Here is a 20,839-nt window from a genome sequence, read left to right on the forward strand (position 1 = left end):
CTCCTTGCAGTTCAAGGAATCTCATGAGTCTTCTCCAATACCACAGTTCAAAAGCATCAATTCTGCACTCAGCTTTCTGTATAGTCCAACTCTCACATCCATACATGACTACTGGAAAAACCACAGCCTTGACTAGATGGACCTTTGTTGACAAAGTAATGTCTCTGCTTTTTGATATGCTGTTTAGGTTGGTCATAACTTTCCTTCCAAGGAGTAAGCGTCTTTTAATTTCATGGCTGCAATCACCATCTGCAGTGATGTTGGAGCCCCAAAAAATAAAGTGAGCCACTGTTTCCCCATATATTTGCCATGAAGTGATGGGATCAGATACCATGATCTTAGTTTAGTGAATGTTGAGCTTTAAGCCAATCTTTTCACTCTCCTCTTTCACTCTCATCAAGAGGCTCTTTAGTTCTTCTTCACTTTCTGCCATAAGGGTGGTTTCATCTGCATATCTGAGGTTATTGATATTTATCCAGGCAATCTTGATTCCAGCTTGTGCTTCATCCAGCCCAGCGTTTCTCATGATGTATTCTGCATATAAGTTAAATAAGCAGGGTGACAAGATAAAGCCTTGATGTACTCCTTTTCCTATTTGGAACCAGTCTGTTGGTCCATGTCCAGTTCTAACTTTTGCTTCCTGACCAGAATACAGGTTTCTCAAGACGCAGGTCAGGTGGTCTGGTATTCCCATCTCTTTCACAGTTTATTGTGATCCACCCAGTCAAAGGCTTTGGCATAGTCAATAAAGCAGAAATAATGTTTTTCTGGAACTCTCTTGCTTTTTTGATGATCCAGTGAATGTTGGCAATTTGATCTCTGGTTCCTCTGCCTTTTCTAAAACCAGCTTGAACATCTGGAAGTTCACGGTTCATGTATTGCTGAAGCCTGACTTGGAGAATTTCCATAGGACACTGAAAGATGAACTCCCCAGGTCGGTAGATGCCCAATATGCTACTGGAGATCAATGGAAAAATAACTCCAGAATGAATGAAGGGATGGAGCCAAAGCAAAAACAACACCCAGTTGTGGACGTGACTGATGATAGAAGCAAGGTCTGATGCTGTAAAGAGCAGTATTGCATAGGAACCTGAAATGTTAGGTCCATGAATTAAGGCAAATTGGAACTGGTCAAACAGGAGATGACAAGAGTGAACATCAACATTCTAGGAAACAGCGAACTAAGATGGACAGGAATGGGTGAATTTAACTCAGATGACCATTATATTACTACTGTGGGCAGGAATCCCTTAGAAGAAAGGGAGTAGCCATCATAGTCTAAAAAAAGTCTGAAATGCATTACTTAGATGCAATCTCACAAACGACAGAATGATCTCTTTTCGTTTCCAAGGCAAACCATTCAACATCATGGTAATCCAAGCCTATGCCTCGACCAGTGATGTCGAAGAAGCTGAAGTTGAATGGTTCTATGAAGACCTACAAGGCCTGTTAGAAATAACACCGAAAAAAGATGTCCTTTTCATTATAGGGGACTGGAATGCAGAAATAGGAAGTCAAGAAATACCTGGAGTAACAGGCAAATTTGGCCTTGGAATACAAAATGAAGCTGGGCAAAGGCTAATATAGTCTTGCCAAAAGAACACACTGGTCATAGCAAACACCCTCTTCCAACACAAGAGAAGACTCTGCACATGGACATCACCAGATGGTCAACACCGAAATCAGATTGATTATATTCTTTGAAACCAAAGATGGAGCAGCTCTATTCAGTGAGCAAAAACAAGACCGGGAGCTGACTGTGGCTCAGATCATGAACTCCTCATTGCCAAATTCAGACAGAAATTGAAGAGAGTGAAGAAAACCACTAGACCATTCAGGTATGACCTAAATCAAATCCCTTATGATTATACAGTGGAAGTGACAAATAGATTTAAGGGACTAGATCTGATAGACAGAGTGCATGATGAAATATGGACGGAGGTTCGTGACATTGACATTGTACAGGAGACAGGGATCAAGATCATCCCCAAGAAAAAGAAATGCCAGAAAGCAAAATGGCTGTGTGAGGAGGCCTTACAAATAGCTGTGAAAAGAAAAGAAGCAAAAAACAAAGGAGAAAAGGAAAGATATTCCCATTTGAATGCAGAGTTCCAAAGAATAGCCAGGAGAGATAAGAAATCCTTTCTCAGCAATCAATGCAAAGAAATAGAGGGAAACAATAGAATGGGAAAGACTAGAAATCTCTTCAAGAAAATTAGAGATACCAAGGGAACACTTCATGCAAAGATGGCGTCAGTAAAGGACAGAAATTGTATGGACCTAAGAGAAGCAGAAGATATTAAGAAGAGGTGGCAAGAATACACAGAAGAACTGTACAAAAAAGGTCTTCTTGACCCACATAATCATGATGGTGTGACCACTCACCTAGAGCCAGACATCCTGGAATGTGAAGTCAAGTGGGCCTTAGGAAGTATTACTATGAACAAAGCTAGTGGAGGTGATGGAATTCCAGTTGAGCTATTTCAAATCCTAAAAGCTGATGCTGTGAAAGTGCTGCACTCAATATGTCAGCAAATTTGGAAAACTCAGCAGTGGCCACAGGACTGGAAAATGTCAGTTTTCATTCTAATCCCAAAGAAAGGCAATGCCAAAAAATGCTCAAATGTACTTTTTAGTTTTAATTATTTTTTCCTGAAATCTGCAAGATAGTGAGAAGAAAACCAGTTTTCAGTGCATAGATATTTAAATCTACTGCATTTCAGTCCTTTTCTCTCCACTGGGAGCAGAGTACTGATTTTAGCCTGAAAGACCTGGCAAAAAAGAACTGCCTCTTATTAAATTGCCTGCTGGGCTTATTGAAACCTTTAAATTTTTTATAGAACTAATCACAGTTTTCATTTAGTTGGCAAAGACAACTGATATTTATAGCTAATTTCTACCATGTTCCAAGTTCTCTGAACATTAATACTCAATAATATGTAAGAAAGCAGATTTTCCTTATAGGTTATTTGGGATGTGGATTCACACAACTTTGCTGCAGGTGATGAAAGAAACTTATGAATTATTAATGTATGTCCCTCAAATAGCTACTTTTAAAGAATATATATATATTCTTTATGTATATGTATATATACATACATACATATATGTGTATATATACATACATACATATACATACACATATCTATATGTATATGTATATACATATATACATGTGTGTGTATATATATATTCTTTAAAAAGTAGCTTATATATATATACATATATATATGCATACATATGTGTATGTTTGTGTGTGGGGTGTGTGTGTGTATTTGCAAAACTGAATAACTTATTTAGATAACTAAACTAACTTTATTGTATTCTGGATATTTTATAAATGTTATGGCTTATATGATCAACTAACTTTGGTAATGATACCTTGGATTAAATATCAATAAGTTTTCAGAAACATGCAGGTTTTAGATATAGTTCTCAGTAAAATATTTAGTCTATTTGAAGCATTAACATACCTTGGCTTGGACCAATATTATCTATCTATAGGCAATGTGAGGGAAAGCAGAAAGTTCAAAAATAATATTCTACCAATAAGACCTGGAGAAGTTCGAGATAGCCTTCCCTGGGGCACACAAAACAAGTAAAGGCAGAACTATGACTAAAGTTTAGGGTCCCGATGATCTGAGCTGCCAAGCTTATAAAACCATTATAATTCAGTTTATATGTTCTATAGATTTATTGCATTTGACCTACTTTCTGACTTTTAGCATATACTTAACTTCTATTTACTTATAATTATAGATTTCAGTTGAAAAACATTTTTAAGTAAGAATCTACTCAATAAAATATTCCTACTGATGTTGCACAAAATGTGCATTTATATAAATAAATATAATTGTATATTACTTCCTGAAAAGCATCTAGTCATTAATGGAACTTCTGGTGATAATGTATTTTCTATCCTTTTCATCTGTTTATCCAACTTTAAACATGAGTTCTATGAATGCATTCATTCATTCAAGTCTTTAATTCATTATTCATCCAGACATTCATTAAACAGTTCCTTTTAGTAACTCCTAGGTACCAGATACAGTTCTATGTATTGGGATACAGCATTAAAACATATGTGACATATTAAAACTTTTATTCTCATGGTAGAAACATAAAATAGACAGACATAACATTGGATAGTGGTATGTGCTACAAAGAAAAATAAAGAAAGGTAAAGAAGCAGAGGGTGATCAGAAGGGAGTCAAGGAAGCTGTTTCTCAGATGGGGATTTAAATAGAGACCTGAATGTAGTGACCAGTTTGGAAGTTTGATGAAGACAATCCCAGTCTGAGGAAACTTCAAATGCAATGGCCCTGAAGGTCTCTGAATATATCATGCTTAAAAAAAAAAACAGCAAGAAGACAGGATATTATGTGCAGAGATGGCCAACAGAAAGAGGGAAAGGTAATTAGATTTCCAAGGATAACTTTTGTACACTGGCTTTGTAGGTAAAAATAGGTTCAACTTCAAATATGATGGACAGGCATTGAAAGGTTTTAAGAAAATTATTTTGGCTGTTTTATAGTGAAGAGAAAGTCCTAGTGAATAATAGTGGGACTGTGAGTGTGGTAAAAGTAAAAGTGGAGAGACAGGTCAGTTTCGAGCCAAGATTCTCATTTTAAAGCTCGAATTACACAACTGCAACCAGTAATAATAAAACCACCAAAACACTGTTCTAGGAAAAGGAAATATAGTTGCTCAAATAACTGATGCTTTGCACTAAGTGTTTTATGTGCTAAATCTCAATGAAATTACCTCATAACACTGGGACATGGGTACTATTCTTATCCCTAAGATTCAATGAGAAGTTTGATATACAAAGACATTAATAACTTGTCCAGAGATGAACATCTAATAAATGGTGGAGCCAGGAATTTAACTTAGTCAATCCAAGTTAAATTTCTGTGATAAACTCCAAATTGAACACTTGGTCTCTGATATAAGATGGTTCCTGAGCATCTCATCACCAAACTTCCAAATGTCCATGCTTCCTAATTGTCTAAAGCAAGAAGATAATACTGACAAGTTGAGCATTCCTGATTTATTTCTATTTGTTAACAAAGCATCCCATTCTCAGAAATGTCCAGCTTGATTCTAAGTTATATAGCCACCATAATCAAAGCTGCCAGATGCTTTTTTCTTTTTTTTTTCAGTTGCACATTGTTCCATCAAAAGATGAAGTACACCTATCAGTGTGCCTTCAATAAGTGGAGAAATCTCTCCATTTATCTGCAAACATTTACATTTCTTTGCTACTTTGCTCCAGCACCTGCAGTGCCTCATAAATAGAGGCTCTCAGCAATACACTTTTATCAGTTTCATTCAGGTCATCCAATTCTGTAATCTCCACATTGAAACACTGAAATCTATTTTGCTTCTAAATTATAATAGTGCTTATTACCTCAGAAAAACATATGTTCAAAGGAAACAGCGAGCTCTGTTGTACATATCAACACACACCTAAAAATACTCTCTAATAATGGGAATAAATCCAGCAAATAGACTGCCTGCTTTTCCTCAATTTCTAATACCTCACAAAATGAATAGGCAAGGCCCAAGTAATGGAGCAGCTACCCACAAGATCAATACAATTATGCTCAAATACGAAAAAATCTATGCACATTTCCAGAGGGTGACTATCCTTATGGAAAGTTAATTTATTCTTGGCAGAAGTAGGTTATCACTATGCATATGTACCCATTGCTTAATTTAATAAATCCTAATAAATATAATCCCTCACATAAGCACTTTTATTTGAATTCCCGAAAATAGAGATTTGTGGTAAAAGATACCTGCAATGATTTTTTTTTTAATTCCTGATATAATGTAAATTATTTATGTTGACTTTCTTCATGTCCTTAAAATTTTACTGTTTGTGAGATTTATGGGAACATGAAATAAAAGAACAAGGTAACAAAATGATAGCAAAGATATTTTCAACATTGGAAATAATTCATACAGTTCAAATAGCAAATGCGTTTCATAGAAACACCAACATCTTGATAATTTCAATAAGGTATAGCTTAGGATGATTTTTAAACAGTCTTTTTTTTTTGTCATCTTTTTTTACAGTGTGATATCTGTTAACTTGTGAGAGTGCTTTTACAACTTAGTCTGAGTGAAGATTTTGCCTGTTCACAACCAAAATTGTCATTGTTTGTGTAAACCATATGCTAGAGCTTTAGGAAGATAATTGCTGGTTAAGAAATAAACTGGCATTCTGTGAACACAATGTCTAATCAAAAGCTAAAGAACACAAGAGGGAGATGACCTTGAACTCCATGTGTCAATGGATATTCTGGGGACATAATACATTTGAAAGAATAGTGTAATTAAATGCTCTTTAGTTTGAAGAGTTTGGGTGTTCTATCACCATAAAACAATTATTTTATTAAGTGATCAACCAGGCATAGTACTTCACTACATCCCATTAGCAGAGAAAAGACCAAGTATAAAGATTCTCCCAGAGAGCTTCAAAGCTAAGACAGATACACTGACTTAGATTGATTTTGGGGGAAAACTCCAAAACAGCTACATAATCCACTGACTGAAGCATAGATATTTGTATGCTCAATTTAGGTGTATTTTCCTCAGGATGTAAATACTCATAATTCAGGAAATTTGAACGTGTTTACAGATTTTATTGCTACTGAAGTATGCATATTTCTATAGCTTCCTTTATGTTTCCATTCTCTAACTTGATGCCAAAGTGGGCTCACAAAAACCTATTTGCACAGCTGATGTCCCTTTTGGCTGTGAACATAAAGAGACTGATTTGGAACAGACTGAGTAGCCCCAGGAGAAGCTTTGGCAATGATATTCCATTACCGCCTATCTGAATCAGTCACAGTACACTAGTCAGACCTGAATTAACTCTGAGCACAAATAATCAATGGAATATGCAAATTAGACATCAGTTGACATTTTTTGGTAACATTTATTTTCAATGCCAATTTTATTTAGATATCTAAATTGGGAGGAATTGTGTGGATATGTTTTTAATCACCAAAACAAAAACACTAGATGTGGTAAACGACTGCATTTGCAGTAGAAGTCTGTTATGAAAAATTTAGCTTATTTTCCTGTTATGTATATATTCCCATGCCCAGGTCCAAGGGTTAATATACCACTCAGTTCCAATCCTGGACAGTAAATTTGCATTGAAATTCAAAAACAATTTTTTAAAAAAAGTGTGTTCTCTGGGTATGACCACTTTTACTACAAATGTATGACTTTGGTCATCAGGGCAACCAGACAAGAAAATGTCAGTGGTACAGCTCAAGACTATTCTCACTAAGATAAACAAGGACCTTCTTTTGTTTGATCCTTAGTGTCATATGATGGCAGTATTCCTTCTGTCAATGGATTCAGAGATCAGTTAAGAGTTTTATGAATGAAGAGATAAGCAAATGTCACTGAAGTGGTGACATCATAGGCTGATTAAACATTACAGCTGCAAGAGAACTTAAGAACTTCTACCCCAATGTGCTGAATTTTAGAGGTGAGAAAACTGAAGATTAATAAAGGAAAATTACTAGGATTGCCCAGCTAATGAGTGTAAGCTCTATATCTATTCAATAAAAATGGAATAATAAGCAAACTACACACACACACACACATATACATAAAGTATATATGCTATATATGTCATTAGCCATATGTCACTGATAGGAATCAGAGTCTCAGAAAGTGATAAAGAACTACAAAATAAAATGAAATGATGAAGAACTATCTCAAGATTGCAAGATCACATCATTATTTAATTGCAGATATTGCAAAGTATTACTGTTCATGTGTCAATGTGACTTGACTATCCTGCCCAGTTTCTACTCTGGATGTTGCTGTGAATGTATGTTTTTAGATGCTGGAAAGTGAAAGTCACTTAGTCATGTCCAACTATTTGCTACCCCCTATGGACTGTATAGTCCATGGAATTCTCTAGGCCAGAATACTGGAGTGAGTAGCCTTTCCCTTCTCTAGGGTATCTTCCCAACCCAGCGATTGAACCCAGGTCTCCCGCATTTCAGGCGGATTCTTTACGAGCTGAGCTACAAGGGAAGCCCAAGAATACTGGGCTGATTGGAATACTGGAAAGATTGAAGGCAGGAGGAGAAAGGGACACCAGAGGATGAGATGGCTCGATGGCATTACCGACTCAATGGACATGAGTTTCAGTAAACTCTGGGAGATGACAATAATTAGGGAGGGCCTGGCATGCTGCAGTCCATGGAGTTGCAAAGAGTTGGACACGACTGAGTGACTGAACTGAACTGAACTGAACTGAAGAATATGAAAGAGGGTAGCCTATCCCTTCTCTAGCAGATCTTTCTATTAATTCAGTTCAATTAAATCAGTTCTATTAAATCAGTTCAATTCCGGCCCAGGAATTGAACTGGGCTCTCCTACATTGCAGGCAGATTCTTTACCAACTGAGCTATCAGGGAAGCCCAACATCTATAATCAGTAGACTTTGAGTAAAGCAGATTACCATCCACAATGTGAGTGGCTTTATCCAAGCAGTTGAAAACCTTAAGGACACAGTCTAAGGTTTCCCAAAGGAGAAGCAATTCTGCCTCAAGACTACAACAGAGAAAACCTTCCTGAGTTTCTAACCTGCTGGCCTATGGTGTGGTTTTCAGACTCAAGGCTGCAACGTCCACTCTTATCTGAATTTCCAACCTACAGACATGCCCTTTATTTTTTGGATTTGCCAGCCCGCACAATCACTTAAGCCAATTCCTTTAACTCAGTCCATCCCTCCCTCTCTCTCCCTCCCTCTCCCTCCCTCCAAGGAGGAGATGTTAATAAGACTCATTATTAAGTACAGTAATGGATATCCAGTGCCTAACATACTGCCTACTCTCTGTCTAAAACTTAAGAACTCAGATTGTTAATAATTTCCCAAACTCATATCCTTTATAATATGCATGGTAGCTCTTGAAAGAAAGGAAAGGAAAAACAAGGAAGTAAGGAAGGAAAAAAGAAAGGAAGGAAGTCAATTTAGGAAAAATCTGAACACTAAACTGGATTTTCTGTCCTTATATGTTCTTTGAGGATATGTGTTATTTTTAAGGTGTTATATTGAAGCGATGGCTAACATACAATAAGTAGTATGAGTCTGTAAAATGGCTTAGCTTATATACTTTGTTTAGACAGTATTTAGTGATCAATAATAATTGAAACATTGAAAATATACTACAGCATTTGTCCTATTTGTGAAAATGAACTCTTCAAAAACTGTAATGTTAGTTCGACAAGTAGGTTTTTTGTTTTTTCCTATGCTAGCATGTATTATGTTAACCTCTGGCCATTTTAGGTTCACAGTGATACAACTCTCATTATATTTTCAACTTTTAAAAATTTGGCTGAGGAACTTTATTTCATGTAGCCCATGAAGTGAGAGTTGAAGGTCAATTAACTGCATTGTTCACGGCCAGTGGCTTCTTACTGAAGAATGCTAAGATACAACTGGGAGAGAATAACTATCTTGGTGACACTCAGTGCTATTACAGGCTAAAGAGCAAAAAGAATGATAGCTTAATAAGTTACTAAGCTATAAAATAATGTTGAACAGGGACAATAAGAATTTCAAAGGTCACTGTAGTAGACCTACACTGCAAAAGGGAAACGAAGATATCTTTGTGGTCAAAATTAATTATCTCTAGAGCTAATACTAGCATTGCTAAAGGTGTCAACACTTATCTCTAAACCTGTAAATTCAACACGTATGACATAAAACTTACCTTTCAATTTTCTAATGGTTTTACCTATATTAGAAGCTTCCGTTCACACAGAAATTCTCTCTCTCTCGGGTACACAGGCACACACACACACACATACAGTCTTCCACACACACATATCTGTGTATGCAGATGCATGCATAATTTCCATACAAATCCTCCCACACACGTAGATATTATCCCCAGACATATTCCCAAAATACATGTAACACTGGCAACACACACGTTACCAACATGAACACGCATCATGCACATATGCACACATACTCCCATGCTTACATAGACCCAACTTACTACAAAAAGAAGCAATCATAAAGAAATACATTTCAGTATCCACACAAAACTCATTAAGACATTGTTATCATACAAAGCACATGTATATTTTTTAATCACATGGAAGAAAATTTTGAGTAAAGATATTTGAATGCAGATAGGTCACATAATCTTATTCCTGTATATACAATGACATAATTGTCACTTTAAAGAGAAGAAAAATAAAAAAGAAAAACAATAGAGTAAAGAAAAAAAAAGAATCAATACAAACACAAACCTCTTTAAAATCCATCAGGAACAGCCTATGAAGGCAAGATTATAAACTAATGTGATACTATTCAAGAAACAGAGGAATCAATTGGTACAAGAAATTAATGATTTTGGGGTAGCACAAGAAGTTCCAAATTCTATTCATACTACTCAGAAATAATTCTGGGAAATTCAAATACTTTCTGACATTCATCACCCATGTCCTCAGATCCTGAGGGATAGAAATTAGAGTTCATGGAGAGGGATAATTAAAGTAAAAATTTGACTCTGGCACATTAAAAAATTCCAAGGATTCAAACTCAGCTGACCAAATGGTCAGAAATGGAGGGTATTTCCAACCTGGGTAGAATAAATGTCAAGGCTTTATAGTATATAGAATGAAATCTTCAAAGGAACAACAGAAACATGATCCTTCTCTCTTTTCCATCCCCACCCAAAACTATAGTTTCAGGTGAACTTTATCTGCAAAACACAAAAAGCATAATTCATATATGTTGAACAGGAAACTTAATTGACCCTATATCAAAGGAGTTAGACACTGGCATAAATAAGCTGTGAAATAAAATAAAAACCTTCAAAATTATACATCTCAAGAGAGATGTGAGCAATTCAGGACAGAATAAAACATTATCCCGGGGACAAAAGAAATTATCTCACCAGTAATTTTTCATACTGCCCAAGTTAGCAATATCATTAATAAATGATATTATCACTTACTATACTAAATGATAATATAAATCAATTTATTAAATACATCAACTGAAAATAATAAAAATAGATTGAATAAAGGGAATTTAAGAGCTAATGAATGGTTTAAAATGATACTAATGCAGCACTAGTAATTAACAGTATGGCAAACTGAAAATTAAATTACTGATAGAGAAAGTATTTGAGATAATCAATATAATGTAAAATAGAATGTCAAACAGAGGGAAGATAATGAGATATAGAACAGTGATATTCCAATATAAGAATAATTGCTATCACTTAGGTTAAATTAAAAAAAAAAAATGGATCCAAAAGATAATCCAAATATTTTAGGGAAATTTTTCTGAAAATAATGAATATTCGGTTTGAAAAGACAAATCATATTCTGGACAAAGTAGATATAAATGATAAGTAAAATAATATATCCACATTAAGTTATTAAATATTAAGGATAAAATATAATTTTTCATCAGTTATCTAGGCTGAAAAATCAAATTCCCTAAAAAACGAAATTTAACCAGATTTAAATTTTCCAATGTGACAATCAAGACTAGATGTTAGGAGAAAATGTCTACAAATGTATAAATGAAAGAAAATATGCCCTAAAGATATACTCAGTCAAGGTACTATTCATGTATAAACAAAACAAAAACAATGAAAACATTCTTAAAAGTAAAAAAAAACAAAACAAAACATACTGGATAATAATACTTCCGTAAGTCTTTCACACACACATACATACACAGACATACACACATGCAAATACACACTAAATTAATTAGCAATTAAGAAAAACAAGGAACTCATGAAGTATTGGAAGAACTGTGTTTAAAGAATGAAAAGTGAAAATTGAATGAAATTAAACAAGAATGAAAACTGTGCAAATGTGATTGAAAAAAATGAATGTAATTACAGCAAATTGTTACAAGTCTTAAAAAATGTAATGTGACTCACAAAATTAGGAAAAACAATAATTGACTATTCTCAAATTTTCATATCAAATAGCCAATCTATACTATGTAATATGAAAGTGTAGTTCAAACACAATGGATTTAACTTAATGATAATTTTGCAATTTTCTTATCAATATTAAATTCATCTTAATTATTATTGCAAGTTTCTCACTGCTTGAATTTTCAGTTAACTTATTTTCTTTTCTTAAACACAACAGAATTAAATTTACTATTGTAATGAAATATAGCATGTATATTATAATCCATTCTCATAAGCATATTTGTCACTCTAGTTAGACAACTACCCTTTTATTTTCTCTAACATTTATTTGTTAACAACCCCAAATTTTCTCTCTCATATGATAAAATATTGTTTGCAAATTAAACATATGTATTAAGAATCCGATTCCTGGTCAGGGAACTAAGATTCCACATGCTGAGCATGGTGGCCAAATAAAGGGTTAAGAATAGTTTATTTTTTTTTTTCATTGTCAAAATTTATTATAGTCATGCAATCTTCCCTTCTTCCAGCCCAACCACAAATTATGCTTTCAGTACCCATTACAGTTGCTCAACCGCTTCTTACTTCAACCTTCCCCCCCACCACCTCATTTATTACTCAAGAACAATTCCTTTAAAAAGTTCTATCTACAACTGTGTTCAAAATGACCAAAATGAAGCAAGTCTTGGGTCACTTAGCATATCTACATGCCTCATAAGAGCCATGCATATGTAGAATAGGATGACTTGCTCTGGAAGAAAGAAAAGGCATGCTCACAGCAGTGTTATGTAGTCAAAGCCAAGCTATGAGGTTCTTATTTGTCCGATTAGAGGTACATTCATCTGGACCTCAGATTGACATCTGGAATGAGTCCCTCAGCATCCTCAGACCATTTTTCTCATCAGTGATCAAGAATAATTTAAAGAACTCTCATACATCCCCTCACCTGAATATCCACTTTCTCCAAGTATCCAGCTAATCTTGTAGTCATCTCTTTTTCTACCTGTGTATGTATCTATAGAGATGTCTAGACTCAAAATTATCTGATGCAAACCATGTTTATTTTGATATGACACAGTACATTGGTTCTGCACTGCTTAACCTCATTTTAATGAGCATATATAATTTTTACCACAAGGAGTAGGTGAGAATTAAGAGAATAAATCATGTCACAGGTGAAGAACTTTAATTATACCAAGGAACTTGGATTTGGTCTCTTTATGTTACTACAAAATTCATGAACTTTCTTTGTAATTTCAAATTTGTAAGGCAGCTGAAAGGGGAACAGAGAATTCTGTGTGCATTTATGTATGGGAGAAAGACAGACAAGTGAGGCAAGTGAGGAAAGACAGAAAGAAAGAGACGCAAATAGAGGCAAAAAGAGTGAGAATGAACAAATGAGAATTATTTAATATTACAGTTTCACCCCATCCGGGACTGTTCTTAGCATCCTCTCCTTCTATAAGATCTTTTCTTCAGGTACCTTTCTGAATATCATTGTCTTTGGTTCTAGTAACTCATGTTTAGTAATTTGCCTTTTATTTTCACTTCTCAAAGCAATGAAGTTTTGATAATGAATTGCAGTTCAAACCCCAGGAGAAAATTTAGTCATTAAATCCTATAAGGACTCATCCAAGGTTCTATTTTGAAAATATATGTTATGGAATTCAACTAAGATATCTCTTTCTAGATTTTTGATGTCAGCAAAGATTAGGAATAATGTGAAATGTTCTAACTAGATACAAAACCAAACTGATCTTAATATGTATGCGGACTTTACAGTTGTGAACATGTTTATAATTCCTGACCCAGTTTCTATAATTTCACAAAAGAACCTCTTGTTTATTTCTGCATATAATCAGTGAAATTAAACTTTATATGATATTACCTCACATAAACAAATATATTTAAAGTACTAGAACATCATTTGGATAGACTCAACTATTTTACTTTTCATAGCATAGAATTTGACCAGAAGATAGAGTATTTTAACTATTTTTATAGCCAGTAGTTGTCATCCAGAAACTTCAGAGTAAATTAGGTTTGATACTGCTCAAGAAGTAGGAAGGCAGACACTATTGAGAAAACAAACAAAAAACAAGTACAATGGCTTGACATATAAATTTAATGAAAGTTGACGATTGGAAAGAAGAACACAGATACTATAGCTGAAAGGCAGTTCATTACCAGTTTTTATAATCCTTACTGAGCCAGGGAAATCTAACATGCATTTCAAATAGTTTTTGAAATGTAATACTGGAGCCTATCTCCTCAGCAATATCCAGAAAACCCTTAAAAGTAATATAAGTAAAGCTTTCCTTTCATTGTTTTTGCATCATTTAGTTTCATGAACTTCAGGGAGAACTGAACAAGTAGAGATGTGCCCTGCCCGTTGAAAAAATAGCTAGGAAAATAATTGGCATCGTGCTTCAAGGGAGACAGATTTGAGCCAAACAAAGGTACATCCTATATTAATATGTGAGCTTAGAAACCAGGCAAGCCTAACGCTGCCAGACCTCTGGGTCAGAATATTAACATTTCTTTCTGGCGTGGTACAGCTGGAGTTGAATGCAAATGAATGTATTTATAATTAGAAAACAACTTAATTATGATTTGTAGGTGTCTGACAGGCTGACATCTGATCTCTACTTACTCTTTCACTGGCTTAACATTATTTTTATGTCCTGAGATATATAACTCAGATGGAAGGTTTTTGCTTATCGACTCTCCACTATTCTAAGGGTTACTAGGCTTTTCTGTATCTATACACTTACTAACTTGACCCCTATATTTCAGAACTTCTGTAACAGAGTGAATTTCATTAAACTATTGTGAGGATTGTTGAAAGAACAAAACTTGTTAAACAAATTTGCTTTAATAAATGCCATAAAATTACCTGACAAACAATTGAAGTTTCAAAATATTCCCTGATGTATCACAAAGGATTAACACAAGAGGATCAGGGTTACGAGTCCCCAATTTGAAAATACATGTAAAGTGAGGATAAGCAAAAAAAAAAAAAAAAGGCATTTTTATGTCTTGTGAGTATGAAAACAAGAAAATAGTTTTAGTACAGAATATAGTATACTTATTCCAGAATATTATACTGGGGTCACCATTCATACATATTTCAATGTTATATTACCAAGATAAGAAAAGTACAATTTAAAGGAAAGAAAAGTAAGTCTATTTATTCAACCATTTGTCACTAAGAAGAGCTGATTCAAGATGAAGCATGATGTTATCTAAAGGACAATTTCATCTGGCATCCATATATAACGAACTTAGAAGAAGTGTTATATTATTTAGATGACTTAGAATGCTACAATAATATTAGCAGAAATCTGAATTTTTATGAAGTGTGTGTTGGTATGGGGGGAGACAATGTGGTAGAGAGAGAACACAAACTGCTTTTGTTGAAGTAAATTATTGTAATTTGATGGAGATAACGAACTCAGTGTTGCACCTCTGGTAGAACCGGAGCCATGCCATTTATATACTCTCATTCTTAAAACTGAGAAATTCAGACATGTGTCTCCATAATGCCTACATACCTTTGCTTTCATAGAACTCTCCCTCTGGTGGAAGCATCAGAAGTTAGACAAAGATATAATTTGAGGAGATAATGGAACTCAGGAACAACACCTCTGGTGAACCGGAGCCATGCCATTTATATACTCTCATTCTTAAAACGAGAAATTCAGACATGTGTCTCCATAATGCCTACATACCTTTGCTTTCATAGACTCTCCCTCTGGTGGAAGCATCAGAAGTTAGACAAAGACTTCCCTATGATTTTTTTTTGAGGAATGTGTGAAACCCCTACACACCTCCAGCAATAGTGGTAACACTATTAACATTAGGAAGTTGAGAAACAAATTTCAATCTTATTCCATCAGAGTAAATTATTAAAACTCTCAGTTCAATTCAGTTCAGTTGCTCAGTCGAATCCCACTCTTTGAGACCCCATGGACAGCAGCATGCCAGGCCTCCCTGTCCATCACCAATTCCCGGAGCTTAACCAAACTGATGTCCATAGAGTCGGTGATGCCATCAAACTGTCACATCTTCTGTTGTCCCCTTCTCCTCCTGCCTTCAATATTTCCCAGCATCAGGGTCTTTTCTAATGAGTCAGTTCTTCCCATCAGGTGGCAAAAGTATTGGAGTTTCAGCTTTAGCACCAGTCCTTCCAATGAATATTCAGGGTTGATTTCCTTTAGGATGGACTGATTGAATCTCCTTGCAGTCCAAGGGACTCTCAAGAGTCTTCTTGACCACACAGTTCAAAAGCATCAATTCTTCAGCACTCAGCTTTCTTTATAGTCCAACTCTCACATCCATACATGACTACTGAAAAAACCATAGCTTTGATTAGACAGACCTTTGTTGGCAAAGTAATGACTCTGTTTTTTAATATGCTGTCTAGGTTGGTCATAGCTTTTCTATGACCAAGCATCTTTTAATTTCATGACTGCAGTGACCATCTGCAGTGATTTTGGAGCACCAAAAAATAAAGTCTGTTACCGTTGTTATTGTTTCCCCATCTATTTGACATGAAATGATGGGACTGGATGCCATTATCTTAGTTTTTTGAATGTTGAGTTTTCAGCCAACTTTTTCACTCTCCTCTTTCAATTTCATCAAGAGACTCTTTAGTTCTTTGCTTTCTGCCATAAGGGTGGTGTCATCTGCATATCTCAGGTTATTGATATTTCCCCCACCAATCTTGATACCAGCTTGTGCTTCATCCAGCCCAGCATTTCTCATTATGTCCTCTGCATATAAATTAAATAAGCAGGGTGACAATATGCAGCCTTGACATACTCATTTCCTGATTTGGAAACAGTTTGTTGTTCCATGTCCAATTCTAACTGTTGCTTCCTGACCTGCATACAGATTTCTCAGGAGGCAGGTCAGGTGGTCTGGTATTCCCATCTCTAGAAGACGTTTCCACAGTTTGTTGTGATCCACACAGTCAAAGACTTTGGTGCAGTCAGTAAAGCAGGAGTAGATGTTTTTCTGGAACTCTCTTGCTTTTTCAATGATCCAGCGAATGTTGGCAATTTGATTTTTGGTTCCTCTGTCTTTTCTAAATCCAGCTTGAATATCTGGAAATTCATAGTTCACATACTGTTGAAGCCTGGTTTAGAGAATTTTGAGCATTACTTTGCTAGCGTGTGAGATGAATGCAATTGTGCAGTAGTTTGAGCATTCTTTGGCATTGCCTTTCTTTGGGATTCTAATGAAAACAAAACTTTTAAATCCTGCGACCACTGCTGAGTTTTCCAAATTTGCTGGCACATTGAGTGCAGCACTTTCACAGCATCATCTTTTAGGATTCGAAATAGCTCAACTGGAATTCCATCACCTCCACTAGCTTTGTCTGTAGTGATGCTTCCTAAGTCCCACTTGACTTTGCATTCCAGGATGTCTGGCTCTAGGTAAGTATTTACACCATCGTGGTTATCTAGGTCATGAAGATCTTTTTTGTATAGTTCTTCTGTGTATCTTGCTACCTCTTCTTAATATCTTCTGCTTCTGTTAGGTCCATACCATTTATGTCCTTTATTGTGGTTTGGTATTCCCATCCCTTTAAGAATTTTCCACTGTTGTTTGTGATCCACACAGCCAAAGGCTTTAGCATAGTCATTGAAGCAGAAATAGATGTATTACTTTTAATTAACATATTTTGAAGAGATTTGTATATTTAATGTAAAAGCAAACCAAATGGATTTTATAAGGGGTTGTTTGAATAAGAATTTTTAGAAAAGGGAAAGTCTTTTTATTTTCCCCCAGGGTGCCTATTTACCTCCAAGTTGTGTACTGTGTCAATTTTATAATTTTAAATGATATTTGATTTGTGATTAAAAAAAATCATAGTTGCAAAATGGATTAACTATTTCTAAATTGCCATAACATATCTGTGAGGAAAAGGATTATCTGGTGTATGTGGAGCAGTGTGTGCACCCCACAAAGACTGGCTGAGAGGGTACGCAGATACTGAAATGAATGGAAATCCACTCCCCAGTGTTTGCACCCTGAGTCGAGGATGAGTCAAGTTAAAGAATGGTGTACTTTTTATATTATTGTCTCACCAAAAGGTTGCTTTTCTGAAACTTAGCCAAAGATGCTATTGATGCTAAATACTTTATTGAATAATGCAGTCAAAATTCTGCATATGAGGGGTTAGTGAATAGCTAGGGCCTTATGAGAGGATTTATTATCTATTGTGTTTATATTCTTTATGAAGTCTCAAAAGAATTCTATGTGGCTGCCCAGAATGCCATGTTGAATAGAAAGAAGGACTCTCACTCTGTTGGAGTTCATATTCAAGTGGATAGAGCAGTGTTTAGCACAAACAGGGGTAGAATGTAAACCATAAGAAAAATGAGACAAACAGCACTGAGTATAAGAATAAAGATACATGATACTGTCTTTAACACACTATCTTTTGGAAAGTTCAAAATGACTTGAAGTTGACCCGAAATAATTAACTTCCTCAATATTATATTTCAGCTACTTCTAATGCCCAAGGACTAGGTAAGCAACTTGAAATAGGAATTTTTCTAAACTGCAGAAATCTTACTTGAAATATATTTGGAAGCTAATGATTATATAGCATTTACATAGACAATCAAGCATATAATATATTTTCTAAGAAATATTCTATACAATTTTGCATATTATAGAATAGTATAGTAATTTACTGCACAGTAAATGTCAATATCAGAGAAAATCTAGCTATGGCTGAAAGTGTTGTAACTTGATTGATGAGGTTATTAACTGTGTCTCTAATACAACCACTATCTCAAGCTGACATACTATAAGATAAAGCTTCAATTTACTTAAGTCCAGGTAATGGTGGTAAGTATTATTAACATTTTCTCTTTCATTACTCTGAAGTTGGAAGAAATGGGTGACAATCAAATAAAAAAAGTTCACAAGGTCAACTATTTAAAATATGTAAATGTGTGTTTGTATGTGTTGGTGACCTGCACAATTACGGGTTCTTCAAGATCTGCTAAATCTATGATGAATAATGTAGAACAAATGAAAACTCCTTTCTGTACCAACTTGAGGAGGATCTAATTCTTTCATATATTTTAGAAGGAGGGTCATTGAGGCAGGAAGGGATAAAAAAGATTATCAACAAAGTAATTTCCAGCAATCTGTCACCAGGTCATCATTCCAAACTTAAGTTTCTCTTAAAAATACGAAAAATATGCTTTTGCTTATCATTTGATTTCTAACAGTGTAGTTGTTTTTGTTTTTTTTTTTTTAATAGGGGTTGCAAGGAAAGAGCCTTGCAAGGATATATTGTTACTGCTAATGAATCGACCTTGGCATTACTTCTCTTCCACCTGTATCCAATTATCAAGCCAAAGCCCCTTTCCTGCCAATACACTAATTGCTTTAGGTGACAGGTCTGTTAAATGATCCCTGCCCAAAATGACTACCTCTTCAAGGATTAAAAAAAAAAAAAAAAGATATAAAATTTAGTTAAAAGCTACCAGAACAGATGTGGATATTACAGAGCATTCAGGTCTGATATAATATTAAAGGTACATACCACTTATATATTATGTAATATTTCATTCTGATTTTACCCTTACCATTTATCCTACTTTGCATCAAAGCTAACTGTTTGAAAGACAATTTGTGTGACGTTTATTGTATAGAATTTAGGTCTCAGCTTCAAATCACTGAACATCCCTGAATAGTTAGGTCATTGAGCTACCCTTTCAGGATTTTATTAACTGCTTCCTAGCTCTGTGTGATTCCTTTTGAATCTCTTAAAAATTCAGACTTTATTTGACCTTCATGATTCATAATCATGAAAACTAAATCAATTTGTTTGCCTTGTGCTATAACTTTAATGTCTGGAATCAAAACTTTACAATCTCTAAATGTAGTCTTAAAAAGAGTTTGAAATAGTGCATTACTTTGATGTATTATTTCACATGTATACTATAGCATTAATTTAAAATCTCATATTTGAATTTATTTTCTAGAATTATAGTGTGTTATTTTACTAACATTTTATCTTCTCTTTCCCTTTAAGATCAGTTTTGTCTTTATAGTTTAGTTTCACTCTAAAGAGTTAAAACTAAACTCAGAGTTACACTGTTCTACGTGTTTATACTATCTACCTGAAATCTGAGAAACAGCTGGTTATTCGCATGGAATTAAACTGAATATTGAAGGTGTTATAACAATTGAACACCATAAAACATGTTCAACTATACTCTTATTCCTACTTCTTAGTAAGTTGCATACCAAAACTATATTAATTCTTTACTCTCCTGCAACAAATTGTGCAAATTAGACCATTTAGGCAAATCAGAGAGAGAGCTAGCAGAAGGATGGGTGGGTGGGGAGGTGTGTGTGTGTGTGTGTGTGAATAAAATACTTACTGAGCACCTACATTTATTTCTTTCACCATAATATATACCTTGTAGTATTAGGTTTAATTCCCCTGACTCCTTTACAGATGCAAAAACTGATGCTCAGAAATTTTAAGAAAATTGCTCAAGGGGCAGATTGCTAACCCATGGCAATAAAAATTTGAATACACTACTATCTGGTATCAATCCCATGTACTTTATACGATACAATACCGATCCTGATAACAAAACTACTACAATAAATTAAATGCTTTTAGCACCTCTTCTGTGCTTATATGATCCTACAAACCTCAGTTCAGTTCAGTCGCTCAGTTTTGTCTGACTCTTTGTGACCCCATGGACTTCAGCAATCTTCAAATTACCTACAAACCTCAAGTACATTTATCTCATTTAGGCTTCAGAAATCTGTTATAAAACTGAGACATCAGGACTAATTTAGACAGGGAGGTTAGAGGAGATTTTGCTGAAAAAGGTAAAATT

General features: G+C 34.8%; 1 protein-coding gene and 1 non-coding gene across 2 annotated transcripts in view; both read right to left on the reverse strand.

The window, feature by feature from the left end:
• The window catches only part of PCDH15 (protocadherin related 15), a 1,286,954-nt gene that overhangs the window by 993,501 nt on the left and 272,614 nt on the right, over positions 1-20,839 (reverse strand). The window lies entirely within an intron of this gene.
• On the reverse strand, positions 12,799-12,865 carry LOC122446945. Its single transcript, XR_006271085.1, has one exon. It is a non-coding gene; the product is annotated as a small nucleolar RNA SNORD109A (small nucleolar RNA).

Source organism: Cervus canadensis, chromosome 8 (genome assembly GCF_019320065.1).
Source record: "Cervus canadensis isolate Bull #8, Minnesota chromosome 8, ASM1932006v1, whole genome shotgun sequence".
Lineage (NCBI taxonomy): Eukaryota > Metazoa > Chordata > Mammalia > Artiodactyla > Cervidae > Cervus > Cervus canadensis.